General features: G+C 41.7%; 1 protein-coding gene and 1 pseudogene across 7 annotated transcripts in view; one reads left to right on the top strand and one right to left on the bottom strand.

Moving 5' to 3' along the window:
• The window catches only part of LOC133382823 (fibrocystin-like), a 117,335-nt gene that overhangs the window by 15,237 nt on the left and 87,820 nt on the right, over nt 1-14,278 (top strand). For 2 of the 7 annotated variants that reach the window (XR_009762096.1, XM_061622308.1), the window contains exon 1: nt 2,574-2,749. The exons of the other annotated variants lie outside the window; for them this stretch is intronic. The gene's annotated coding sequence lies outside the window, so the exon portion shown is untranslated. Of the gene's footprint in view, nt 1-2,573; nt 2,750-14,278 lie in introns of those variants that run through there. 7 annotated transcript variants of the gene reach the window in all.
• On the bottom strand, nt 8,935-10,130 carry LOC133384245 (V-type proton ATPase subunit C 1-like; annotated as a pseudogene).

Raw genomic sequence — 14,278 nt, 5'->3', positions numbered from 1 at the left:
TATCAATTTGGTTATGTTAGAATTAGCATAACCCTAGGGCAGATCATGATGACTACATTGTTTGCAGGATGATTGCATCTATGATAGGGTGATTGTTTGAAGCTATAAGACATGTGTGGGGAACTTTTCTTAGTCCAAGGGCTCCATTCCCTCCTGGGCAGCTCTAAATTCTAATTTTGATCCAGTGGGGTGGCAGAAGCAAATATCCTTGAGAATATAAAAAAGTGCTTTGCATCTACCTCTACATAATTAGAAGCATTTTGAGGATGAAATGGGATGAAATGAGATTTTGGGGGTGAATGATGATGAACCATGTTACAAATACTGTGGTTTTTTCACACAGTCACAAAACTGGCCTTGACTACCTTTGTTCAGATTTTATGATGTGTAAAGGGGCTGAAAGTCCTGTTACATAGGCTGAGTTTCTAGAATTTCCGTGGCTAAGTAACATGGCAGCACGCAGCCATGAAACCTGGGAAAAGTGAAGAAAGGCTGTAAAACACAATGAGATGCTTTGGTTATTATGGCTATTCAAACTGGGTGCGATCTGTGGGTCTGCTAAAAATGGGAAACATTAATAACACAGTTGTGCAGGAACACCGCAGAATATGGTGTTGATGCAGAATTCAGCTTTCTAATAATCTGCTTTCATTTTATTCAGAAAGCAAGTTTCCAGCTATTATTGTGTCCAAAAAAGAATTGAAAGTCTGTGGGCTGAGAAACCAGAGAAGGAGGGTCTGGACAGGATCTCCATTAATCAAAAAGTAGTACATTAATGATCTGTATGGTTCCTTGCCCCATCCTTGACTAGTAGAAGCTGCATAAGTTTTGCAAAATAAATAACTGTGCTTGATTTGGCTAATGTATATAGGTTGCTGAATCCAGCTTCTTTCGCGTACAGTTTAGCTTCTGGTCCCAAAATCATACAGGCCTGCCTACTATCCTAGAGAGGGTCAAAAGCAAGAGTGCTTTAGAGCAATTGTGGTGTTCCACACCTGCTTGCACACTTGTAAGGGAGGGGAAGCAGCTGCTGGTCAATGCAAATTCTAAGAGTTCTTTTGGAATGTAAGGCCTAACACAGCTGCTCTTTTTATTTGAGCTTTTTAGACTGATGTATAAGTATCTTTGATTTGTTTTAGAAATTAGGAAGATTTCCAGTAGGAATTGAGCCCATCTGTTTACATGCTTTTTATCAATGTTGCATTAACCTCCATTTCATTGACTCACCTTGTGCCGGGATGACGTTGACATGGTTGGGAATGTCACTAGGGCAGAATGTGAAGAAATGGCTGAAGAAAGCAGATTCTTCAAGGATCAGAAACATATTGGCTTATTTATTTTATTTCAAATACTTGCCTACCACTTTTTTTAAAACACCCAAAACTCATGCTGATGGAATGGGAGGTATGATTCAGTAATTCAATCTCAAATGTAGTTAATAATCTTTCCCAGTGGGGCTCACAAAAAATTCCATGGATGCTTCTGGAAGTGAAGAGTAAAACCTGGCCCAAAGTCCCTACTACATTGTTGGGTTTCTATTTCCTTTCTTGCCTAGAAGTCTGAAAAAATACTAAGCTCTTCACAATGCAAAAGGGGAATCAACTTTTTAAAAACTGTAGCTCAGTGTATGATCCTGTAATTAATTTTAAACTCACACAGAGCTTTTCAGGTATTTGGTTTTTTCCAGTTAAACAACAGGCATTTCAATCTGCAGAAGGCTTGCTCTTCTTCTTGCATGCCCCACGATGTTGGCAAGGGTGCCTGCCAGCTGTTCTTTTTGAGGTTTATACAGCTGCTGTTGAGGCAGTACGCAGAGCAAGCAAATGTACAGAGTTACAGAAATCTTGTACTACTGGGACAGAGAAGGTCAAAGGTGAAAACGTTTTGTCTGAAAGGGGAACAGGTGGAAATGGGAAGACGAAAGGACAGTAACTCTTGCAGTGTTTTAAGGTGTATCTGGCTTTAGTGAAAAACAGTAACTGACTGGAAACAAAATTAGAGAAAAACAGATATATGACAAGAGTTTATTTTTATAGACGAGAATGGACCAAATGTGCTAATATTTAATTATGTTCACTGATTTTCAGAAATCCAGCAGTGACATCAAGCCCTTGTTTATTATGGAAAATATTAAGCCTTCAGAATGCCTGTCAAGTGAGACTGAGAGCTGCACTTAAACATTTGATAGCTTCTTTATTACATTTTCTCTCACGTGCTTATCATTGCTGAGTTTCCTTCTTCACCATCTCCAAATTCTGCCTTTCTCCGTCTGCAGCTATTGCTCATAGCTGTTGTTCATGCTCTGCCCCATCCCTAATTTAGGCTACTGAGAAGCCCCTTTTGTAAACCTGCTGACTTTCTTCAGCCAATACATTTTTAAAACAACAGTAGAAACAGTGCCTAAGAAGCCACTATTTTTTAAAAAAATCATTTCCTATTGCTTCCTATGCAAGCTTCAATACTCCCTCACTTGTCTTATACCTGCTCAACCTTTCTATTCCACACATACTTCCTGGATATTGCTGATTATCTTATTCTTTTCCCACCTTCATTTTCCTATAGGATGCTCTGCTCCCTAAGTCTGGAATATTTCCAACTTTTCCTTCAAGTTGGTTCTAAAAATCTACTTTTTTGGTAAAGCTTTCCTGAATTATCATAGAACTTGTTTACACATGAATGTTCCTCAACTGATGATTGCAGCATCAGACAATGACCTGAATATGTGAATGATCCTCATACCACACCACAGGTAAAACTTTTATTAGTTTCATCAAATATGATGTTTTTCAGTGTAGTCAGTTCACATCCTTCAGTCATCAAGGGCTGGGTATCGGAGAAACTACTTGTATTATACATGCACATGTACCTATAGACTGTGCCTATAGTCTGAACTTTCTGGCACAGGTTAGTTCACTTGTTCTCCTCTTTTAAAGTGGCTTCATACACTATAAGTAAGAAGTATATATGAGAGGAAGGGTTTTCTCTTGCCCTTCTCTGGGGTAATATGTGGAGGGGGAACTCATGACAATGTGCAGTATGGCTGGTGCCCACCACACCTGGTGGGGCTGTGAAGAGGTCATGGGGTATGACCAATGAGAGGTCACAGGGGCATGGCCAAGTTATTCTGGTTTTCTCCCATCCTCCTTCCTAGCAAAGATACTGCAGACACTTACGCATTGCTATTTTAGAAATAGTCAGCTCCTAATTAAAGAGAAAAAAAGTCTTTCTTTGGCTCAGAAGAGGTCCGTGCTGTCATCGTTGCTTCTCTGCTGTGAAGGAAGTGTGGCCTCCACCTGTTTTGGTTCTCTCCATATCCTTCTCCTTTATAAAGAAACAGTGGGCACTCTCTTTATCCAGAGAGGATCATTAGCTGCTCAAAGGAATGCCCCTGAACAGCATATTTACCACTTGAAATTTCCCTAATATGGAGCTCACTCAGGGAACCTCGACCCGCCATGGACGCTCACCCGGAAGTCATCTCCATATCCTTCTCCTTTGTAAAGAAACAGTGGACACTTAAAACATTGCAGTTTTATTAATATTTAGCACCTAAGTGTCTTATCTAGGTTCTGAAGGGGATTGTTTCCCTGCTAAGTATGTACTGGGTTGCAGGCTGAATTGGTTAGTATTTTTTTAAGCTCAGGAAATGCTGATATATCATCATATGATTCAAAATAATTCAGTGTTGTCTCATCATCACTTTGTTTTTAGATATACCTATATAATAAATTCAAAAGTAAATGGAACAGAAAGGAGAGTGATTTAACAGAACAAATTAACTAATACCCAATCTAACAGGAAAAAAGAAACAATAACAGGAGAATTAATTTAATAAGGAATTTGGGCTTAATTCACAACAACTTAATTACAATAAGCTTAAATTTCTCTCAATGTTATGCTTGTATAAACAAACAGGCAGTGTTAATAATAACAATAATAACAATAATAATAATAACTTTTTAATCAGTATTTCATCATAGCCTCTTTTTTGCTTATATGATTGTTTTTAAACCAAAGAGAAAAGAGAAGGAGAAGAAGAGAAAGAAACATATTCTAAGACTGAAAAAGAGAGGATCATAGGAGTGGAAAGGAATTATATCATCATAGATCATATTATTCCAAAAATTAATAATGTGTGCCCATCTCTCTGTAAACCTGTCATGTTGTTGATTAGTTCACATTCTTTTTTGATAAGTCAGTTTTGTTAACCGTGATTTCCCATATCTTCTGTAGCTCCTCTTTTAGCGTCAGGGTTTTTTTCTTTCTCCAAAGTTGAGCAATACATAACCTTGCTCCAGTATCAGGCTGGTGACCATTTGTAAATCTGTGTTATCCACTTCCATTTTTATCATTCATAGAAGTTTGGTCTCTGTGATTTCTTGTACAACTGCTAAGACCAAGTTCCAAAACTTTACTTTGGCACAACTCCATAACAGTTTAAAGTAGACCATCTAGAAACCCTCTGAAAAAGCTTCATTGGTTGGCAACTTGATCCTGCAGACAATACAAAATACTCTGGCAAAGGGAATTGAGTAGACCATCCTTCCAGCTTCAGAACACACTGAACACAACTGCCAATTTGACTCTGGCTCTGCTTTAACTCTTCTGAGTTACCTGGCTGAAGAAGCAACTAGGTATTTTCAGAAGATCTATAGATCAGCATATATTTCAGTTAGGGTTGCCAGGTCAGAAGCATCCCAAAACCTGAGATTTTAGGGGCGGTCCCAGGTGATGTCGTGGGGTGGGCCCGAGTGATGTCATGGGACGGCCCCAAGTGATGTCATTAAGCATGATACATTAAGCATCAACCACAGTTGCTTGGAGCGTACAATTAAAAAAAAATCTGACTGGAAATTAAGCTAGACATCTTAGTTAAAAGATGGAGCCTGAGTAGGGAACATTTAATCTAGCCTACTTGCTTTCAGCAAGAAGGGTTTAAGTGCCTTCAGGCCAGGCCAGTCACCAGAAGGCCACTGTAGGAAGAAAGGAGCCTAGTGTTGTGGAGATGTTAGATGGGAGCATTCGGGAGTAAAGATGGATGCCCCTGAAGGCTGCAATTCTAAACACACTTACTAAGGGACTAAGCCCCCATAGAACTCAACAGGACTTACTTCTGAGTAGATATAGTTTGGATTGTGCTGTTGGTAAAGCTTGACTAGGGATCCTCTGCAAAGACATCCATATCCAAGCAGGGTTGGCAACCCCCTGCCTGGAATGCCCTGCCCTCATCTTTTAACGTGGCTGCTCCAAACTTCTTTACAGATTTGACCCTTCACTTCAGAAAGAGGTCTGAGAAATGAGTAAGAGTAAGAAGATTCTCTACTCTTTCTGTCTGCATAGATGCCCTCATCCTTCCCCTGCATCCAGCAGAAGCTCTGGCCAGGCGGGATGCAGTGACATCTCATAGAGGTCACCCTCCCCTTTCATGGGGTGTATGATTTGTCCTGGCCCAGAGCAGATTTTGGGGTGGGCACCCCCAATTACTTATTTTTCCTGAATGCCTTTTTCTGCTTTGATTTTGTATAGATGCCCTCTTCTGTGCCCTGCGCCCAGCATAAGCTCTGGGCCAGGCGGGACACAGTAGCATCTCGTAGAGGACACCCCTTTCCTGGGGTATATGATTTGTCCTGTTCCAGAGCAGATTTTGGGGTGGGCACCCCCAGTTACTTATTTTTTCCTGTATGTTTTGGTCTGCTTTGATTTTGCATAGATGCCCTTCTCCGTGCCCTGAGCCCAGCAGAAGCTCTGGGCCAGGTGGCACACAGTGGCATCTCGTAGAGGACACCCTCCCCTTTCCTGGGGTATATGATTTGTCCTGGCCCAGAGCAGAGTTTGTGGTGGGCACCCCCAGTTACTTATTTTTTATGATTTTATGACATCATTATATATTTATGATAATATCAGAAGTCTGATGATTTTGATTGCATAAATGTATTGTTATTCGTGACGGGGAGAGTCCCCCGATCACAGCGATATATCATACAGGGTACCTCAACATATATTTTGGAGTTCAGAGACATGTTAAGTTTGGTTTGAAGTTGCTGTAGTTGTCAACTCTTCTTTTTTAGTGTTTTGAACTTTCAAGCAAATAAGGAACTGGGAACTAGGAACCAACTTCAGCGTCGTATCAGTTAAATAGATTAAACAGTCGCGGGGGTGGTGGCTGACGTTTTGGTGTATATCTCGGGAACCAGACCACGTAGAAACTTAATTCTTTTTTTAAATTGAAGCTGAGAGTCCAGAGATTAAGGGGTGCTAGCCGGAGAGCTAGAGGGCCCTCCCAAAAACCAGAGACTCCAGCCAAAAAACGGAGACCTGGTAACTCTAATTTCAGTAGATCTACTGAGATTTTAGTAGACTTAATATCGGAATAGGGTCAGGGAACAAACATATCCAGTAATACCTCAGTTAACAAATCTTCCGGGAAAGAAGCTCCTTTTAACAAAGTCTGTTTTGGGTGCAGAGGGTGCACACTCTGACACAGTCAGAATGTGGCTGCTTGCGTACGGCACTGGACCTGCTGCAGGCAGCTCTCTCATGTGCGACTGGAATGGCTCTCCTTGCCAGCTGGCACAGGTGCCTCTGCAGTAAACAGTGTTTCCTGCAGACACTTCTGCTCGAGTGCAAGGGAGAATGGCAGGCAGAGAGAGAGAGAGAGAGAAAGCAAGCACAGGGTGGTGGTGGTGGTGGATGCTGTCAAGAATGCCTGGTTTCTAAAATGGTTCTGTGGCAAGAGATTGTGGGAGAAAACATCTTGCCTGAAATGAGGCCTCTGAGAGGCCATGAGACAAGTCAGTTCTCACAGCTGAACTCAGTTAAGTAATCAGTAAGCAAGATCACCTGTGTATCAGCTTGAGACTGGTACTTCAAGGCCACAGGCCTGGTCATGTTGATGAGTGCATTACTGTTAGGTGCGAAAGCTCCCGAAGATTTCATCATCAGAAAGCCTCCTCATTGGCTAATTAATTCCTGGTTGTTGCTGGGCATTTTCCCTAAGAATAAGGCCCAGAGACTGGGTATTTGTTCCCTAATGTTCTTTGGTGCTACCTGATGTTGGGGTTCCATTTTCCACCTGCTATCCAGGCTATACATCTCTGTGCAGATGGGGAACCATGATCTTACTTTGCTGGTTTATCTCTGGACTAGGTCCAAAGTTGTAGCTGAAGAAGCTGAGGCTGCTTTAAGTAATGATGGCAGTTACAGCTCTCTGTTCCTGGAGCTGGGAAGGGAGGGAAGGTCTGGTGATGCATGGGGGGAAAGGGGAGATTCGGCGACCCATGGGAGGGAAGTAGAGTTACCAGGTCTCTGGTTTTCAGCCAAGTCTCTGGTTTTTGGGGGGCCCTCCGGCTCTCCAGCTAGCACTTAATCTCCAGACTCTCAGCTTCAATTTAAAAAAAAAAAAAGTTTCTAGGTGGTCTGGTTCCTGAGATATACACCTGAGGGGCTTTGTCCCTTTGGTGCCCCATAATGGCCTTACAGGGTAGGATTCAGCTCCTCTGGTGGGTGCAGCCCTTGAGCAGGCTCCAGCAGCAAGGGTCATCCAGAGCCCCACGAGTGTGAAGGGCAAGAGACACGTAGGGTTATCTGCCTTTGTTTGGGCCAATGACTTACTCTGGAGATGGCGAGAGTGAACAAAGAGGAAGATTTCTTTCTGCCAACCTGGATGGGTTTGGCCAGTTAATCCTGAAGAAGATGCCCCCAGATAAAGACTTGTGGCAAGACTATGATTTGCAGTTTGAGACAGGAGATGAAGTGGACTGCCTTAAAGAATTTTCCAGGGCAGAGAGTGGGAGGGAAATGGCTACAGTCTGCTGAATGCTGATGAGAAAACAGATGTGCTCTTGGAGAGGTGTCCCAAGATTCTTCATGCAGCAATAGGGATCAGCTTGGACTGGGAACTTCATGAAGCCCCGAAACAAAGGGCCATTTGGGCAACTCCATGGTTTGGGGTGGGGGTTGTGCTTATGGGACTGTGTACTGATTTGCTGTAGGAATTCTTTGCGATGGTGTTAGTATTGCCTTTTGAAATGCTTTTGATTTGTGCTTTTTACATACTCTTGGAGATATGAACTGTTTAATGATTTTGTAGGAATTATGCTGTTCAGTTTTTGCATTGCTATAACTATGCCTGTTAGATTTTGTGTGTACACAACTGTTTAGGAGAACAAAGGGAGAATGTGTGTGTGTTTGACGGCTGCTGTGCTACAGTGGCAGAAGGCAGGACAAGGGAGTTCTGGTACTGAGGCTGTAACCTGGTTTAAACATGTTGGGAACTCACTCTGTTGGGCACTGCCAAATATGAGGACTTGGTAAGCAATTTGGATACAGAACAGTGACTGGGAGCTTCAAGAAAGAAGAGGAAACCTAAAGAGTGAGCAATTAACTGAAAACCTGCTATAGAGGAATGGACTGTTTTCGTACTTGTGTTGTGTGGGAATGTAATTGAGCTATGACTATGCTTTTGATGATGTACAGTTGTACAGGTGCTTTTATTTTCTTCTGTGAATGTTTCCAGTGCATAAGTTTAAAACATTCAGAAAGTATGGACTGAATATCCATCTCCACATATTTTACATCTCAATTCAATAACATTGTTTACAGTTTTATATCTGTGAAACATGGTGAACAAAATGGCGCAAGTTTCTTCTCCACTATCTTCCTTTGTCAACAAGTTCTTTATGGAGGATAATCATGGAATTGATGGTACGAAAGAGGAATGACCCTTTTAAAACTTTTTAAATAACAGGACTATTTATAAATACACTCTGATTTTCTCAATATACAATTACAGACCTAATTAATTAAAAGCAATTACATTTCTCTTTTAAAAGAAAATATCAAAAAGATGGATCACTAATGGGGATTTTTCTCCTATGCAAATGGAGAAAGCAAGCAAGGACAGATTTACAAGGGAGTTAGGAGCATCATTGTTCTTCAACCTTTTCTGCTTGTACATCAATACACATGAAGATGGTCAGGATCAGAAGTAATCTACTTGAATTCAAGCAAGTTGCAGTCTATCTTGTAGTACACATAGGGGTAGTATTCTTGCTGACTGAGGTTCAAACCTGGAATATCCATAGTTGCGTCAATGATTGCTGCTGCACTGCTGTCAAGATGTTTATACAAGTCATACAAAACCTCTCTCAATTTCTTCATTGTTTTCTTGTTGGGCTGAAGCAGCATAGCCTGGAGCCTCACTGGAAAACCATATCTTAGAACAGATTCAAAGAAGACTCTCAGTGCTTTCACATGAATCAATGCAACGAAAGCTTCACTGAAATTCATTTTCAGCCATCGTACAAGTGGCTCAAACTGTTTCTTCTCAGTAGACAGCCTGTTCATTTCTTCCTTGTCTGCCGTCATCTCTTCTTCGTTATACTGAAAGCCACGGATGATAAACTTGTTTTCCCTGGCTTTGTGCCTGTACTCATCCACTGCCTTCTTGAACAAGGTGACATTACAGAGATAACTATCCTGGTCCTCAGAAAGAACATTGCTGCAACTATCATATCTGTCAAAGTTTCACACTGCTTCATCCAGTCATTATAATTTATCTTTGGTACAACCGCTGACAATGTAATCAAGTATTCAGAATCAAGTACAAAGTTGTTCTTCTTTACAATTTCAGCCAGACGTCTGGTTAGCAAGCTTCCTGCATTCTTCCTTTCCAAATTCTGAAGGTTGCCTTTCAGGTTGTTGTAAGCAGATGCCCTTGCCTTTAGGTCATTGTCAATCTGAGTCACTCCCTTGGCAATTATTTCTGAAATATTCTTCAGAGACTGCTTGATTGGATACTTTGCCACATCCCACTGGAACCTTGTAATACGGGTGACCAAATCAACTCCATTGGCCAGAAGATTTTCATGAACCTCATCTTTACTGTCTTCCAGCACATCAGCTGTATACTGTGCCACTTTTTTGACAACACCCTCCACAAATGCATCCAGTTTAGCCATCTCATCAGACAAGGCAACTAACATATCAAGGGTGCCAACCTTTAAATCCAGAATATTAAACTTTGCATTGGTGGAAAGGTTGTCATTTTTTATAGTTGCAGCATACAGTTTCTCCCATGTCTACTGACACATTTTCTCCCCAGGAGAAGAAATTAGCCAGAACTTCATCATTTTTGTCACTTTGCTGCGACACTGATGATTTTGAAAATTCGAGGTAAAACACGGTGTCTGTGGAATGGGGAAAGCTGGAGTGAAGGGAAGCGGCAAATGCTGAATGGGGTCTTCTTGTTACTGCTCCTCCATTCTCTTCGCGTTAACAGCAGTGCCAACAAGAACAATCACGTGATGAGCAGAGGGGAACGAATCAGCTGACCATTCATTTCCTCTTTAGAAGCAAAGTCAGTAGCAACTACCATTTGATGATGTATGTTTCAATGTCTTTATTAACCTGTATCTGTTATTTCCCTACAGGGAAAGCTGTTATTCTGTTGGTTGTTTGCAGGTCTGGGACAGACCTTTTTCAGGGAAGGAGGTAGTGTTATGGGATTTGGGGGGTGAGGTGGATGATTTCTATGAATCCCCTTGCTAGCCTCTGATTTGGGGTCTGCAAAGGAAGAAACCTGCTCTACTGGTGAAACCAGTTTTCTTTGCATAAATGAATACTTTAGCCAATTGAACCTGTGAGTTAATGGCATATTGAGTGGTCAGTCTGCATATACAAAGGGATGTGGCCATGGGAGATGCTGGGGCAACTGGAACTCTTTTCAGGAGAGCAGCCCTCCCCCTCCCATCCTAGGGCCAAGGAGAGCCTTGTGTCTTTTAGGCTCATCTTGGAAGTGAAGTTGGAAAGACAACCAAAGAGGCCTACTCCTGGCACAGTGGCTTCAGGATGCCTCCTATAAGCCTGATGGAAAAGCAAGATTGGACTGCTACTGCTTTGAACTGCTCCATCTTATGCTGAGGCTATGAATGTGTGTAAATAAATCACATAATCATAAAGACGCCATAATCTCCACTGAGCTTCATTCCAAGGAAACCAAACCAGGGGTAAGCACAGTCTCGCGCTGCTTGGAGATTGTGATGGCGCGCAACAGTATTTTGCAGAAGAGCCCACAATAAAATATGACAACTGTTGACAAGCAGCAAGCAATCAGAGTATTATTAGAACTAGCTAATATAAGAGCCAAGGACCTTATTTAAAACATTTATACACCACTTCTATTCATTATATTAGCTTTCAAATTGTAAAAAGTACAAAAATGAGTAATATAAAAAACATTAACCAAATTAAGATTGTAACACCGCTTCTGAAAACATTACCATTTACCACACACACACACACATACTTGAATATTAATAATAAATCCAATTTGTATTCCTCTTTTCAACCTGATAGTTCACAGGCTGGTACAGAAAAATATATTAAAATACCTAACAAGAATGTTGTCATTAAATGGTTTTGTTAATGTGTTTGCCACCCTGGGCTCCTTCTGGAGCAAGGATGGGATATAAATTCTAATAATAATAATAATAATAATAAATGATATAAAACAAAAGTGGCGCAGAGAGGTCAGCGGCGGTAACGCAGCCGAAGCTCTGCTCACGGCCGGAGTTCGATTCCAACGGAAGGAGGAAGTCGAACCTCCGGTAAAAGGGATCGAGGTCCACTCAGCCTTCCATCCATCCGTGGTCGGTAAAATGAGTACCCGGCATGTGCTGGGGGGTAAAGAAAGGCCGGGGAAGGAACTGGCAATCCCACCCCATATATACGGTCTGCCTAGTAAACGTGGCAAGACGTCACCCTAAGAGTCGGAAACGACTCGCACTACAAGTGCGGGGACACCTTTACCTTTACCTATCAAATCAAAACATCAAGAAATCAGAAATCCAGCCAGTCCAGCAACAATCTATCTCCTACATCAGCCATAAACCTTGAAAAAAATGTGTCTTAATCTGACGGGTAAAAACAGATAGTCTATGGAACGGCTGGATCTCAATGGGGAAGGAGCTGTCTCCGTCCAGGAAGGGCCACAGCTGGCAAACCATCCACAGCTGGGCATAGGCATCCCTTAGCACTGAAGGCAATTTGGCCTAACAGACAATTATGCCTCCAAGAGCACCCCCAAGCCCAAAACCTCCTCCTTCAGGGTGAATGCAACTCCATTCAGAACCGATAATCTTTCCATCTCACCAATAGTACCTCCATTTTATCAGGATTCAACTTCAGTTTATTGGCCCTCATCTAGCGTTGCCATATTGCCCGATTAGTCGGGTTTTAGGGTTGCCAGGCTCAGGGCCTGAGAATGATTCTGTATCTTTAAGAGAAAATTCAGCCAAGTGCAGGTGTTCTTGCAACACTGTAATGGGAAAAGCCACAAGGTGGAATTTCCCCTTCCCCCTGCACAACTTTTAAAGGTACAGAAGACCTCTTGGTTGCTAGATACAGAATCATTCTCAGGCCCTGAGCCTGGCAACCCTAGGTTTTACCCATATTCTAATCATGCTACCTGGTGCCCCCTTAGCCCATTAAGTAGCCCAGATTGCCATCTTTCATTTTAAAAAAGCAAGTTTCTAGCCCTTGTGGATCCAGACATACAAGGCAAAATGTGGAGGCACTTTCTGTCCATTTTGTGAGAAATCAGCCTATTCCCGCCTTCCATTGTTCTTAGCTAATGAGGAACATCACAGATGTCCTGGGAAAATCAAAATTTTTAGTCTGCATGCCAGCTGAATATGCAGAATTTAGCAGTTTAGAAAACTGTACATGCTCACTTGATCAACACCTGCAGCTACACCCCTTATCCATAGACTTGCTGACTGAGTCAGCAAGGAGAAGCAGCCTTCATCTCAATTGCATTCGTGTCTCAGGTGGTGAATGCAGTGGGAGGGTCTGCCTGCCATTATGGAGGATAGAATAAAGAGGTATGAATCCACCATACTTTCCCTCCCCTGAACAAATATAAAGTATAAAAACAAACCTCTCTGTAGAACGGGATGTGGCATTTGCATTTGCATTTTTGGCCCTTCCCCCACCCTGTTAAATGGTGCTTACTCCCAAGTAAAGTTGCATTGGAATGCAGCCTCACTCACCCTGTTGCCTGACAGAGCCTCTGTTCAGCAATTCAGAAAAGGCTAAAAAGCATTTTTTATATACATATCCTTTTTCAAAATGAGTGGCAGACATCTCCCCACCAAAGATCACCCTACTTCATTTCCTCCCCAAGGATGGGTGTGTGTTCGTGTGTGTGTGTGTATATATATCTATATATGTGTCCGCACACATGTGTATATATACATACACACAGACTCTTTGTCTCTCTTCAGTGCAGTGTGTGTGTAATCTTAAAACCAATAGGAATGGTTTCCCCCCCTCCCCTTAAGACCAATAGGAATGGAACAGCTGCCCTGTCTAATGCTACCACAGCTTGCCAGGTCTCTAGAATTCACTGCATTTTTAAAAAAGAAGTACCAGCACTCAAGTCTCCATCAAGTTCCAGCTTTTATCATAGAAGGCTGTGTTTCCTATCTCTCTGATCTATTGTGTGAGAAGCAGTGTACTAAAGACACTTCTCACATGCTCAGACACACCCATCTTTAGATAATAAGCGATAATATTGAAGTCTTTATTTCTATCTGCATTGCAAGTTGCTGTGCATTTCACATTTCCTAATTGTTGGTACAGGTCACAATATTGCTTTTAATTGATGCTTTGCTGGCTTTTCGGTTTATGCTGTATTTTAATTCTGCTGCATTGGCGTGTTTTATGTTTGTTTCTGTTTTGTGTTTTATTATGTTTTTATATTGATTGTGTATTTTTATTATGTTTGTAAGCTGCCCTGAGCTCTGTTTTTAATAGCAGAAGGGCAGGATATAAATCCTTGTAATAAATAAATATGCCATTGTGTTGCAAACTAGTGTCTAGGCATTTAAGGCTGAAAATGTAAGGGTTTTTTTTTAAAAAAAGATTCCTCACATCCTTCCCCAGTTTTTAGTGGTATTACTTGGCATAAAAGCAAAATAACTGGACAGTGCAACCATTAACATGCTTAATTTGTATAATTAGCAAATGTTTGCATAATATGCAAATTAGCCCACCCAGCTTTGTGGGACTGGGATATGGCAACTCTACCCTCATCCAGGCCATAACTATCTCCAGGCATCAGTCCAGCACCTGAATGGCCTCTCTTGACTGAGATGCAACAGAGAGATCAACACTCTGATGACTCCATACTCCAAATCTCTGGATGAGAGCTCCCAACAGATTCACATAGTTATTAAAGAGCATCAGGTTCAGAACGGTACTTTAAAAGACTCCACAG

This window comes from Rhineura floridana, chromosome 4 (assembly GCF_030035675.1).
Source record: "Rhineura floridana isolate rRhiFlo1 chromosome 4, rRhiFlo1.hap2, whole genome shotgun sequence".
NCBI classification, from domain to species: Eukaryota; Metazoa; Chordata; class Lepidosauria; order Squamata; family Rhineuridae; genus Rhineura; species Rhineura floridana.
Note: the sequence above shows the minus strand (reverse complement) of the source record. Positions and strands in the feature narration are given on the sequence as shown.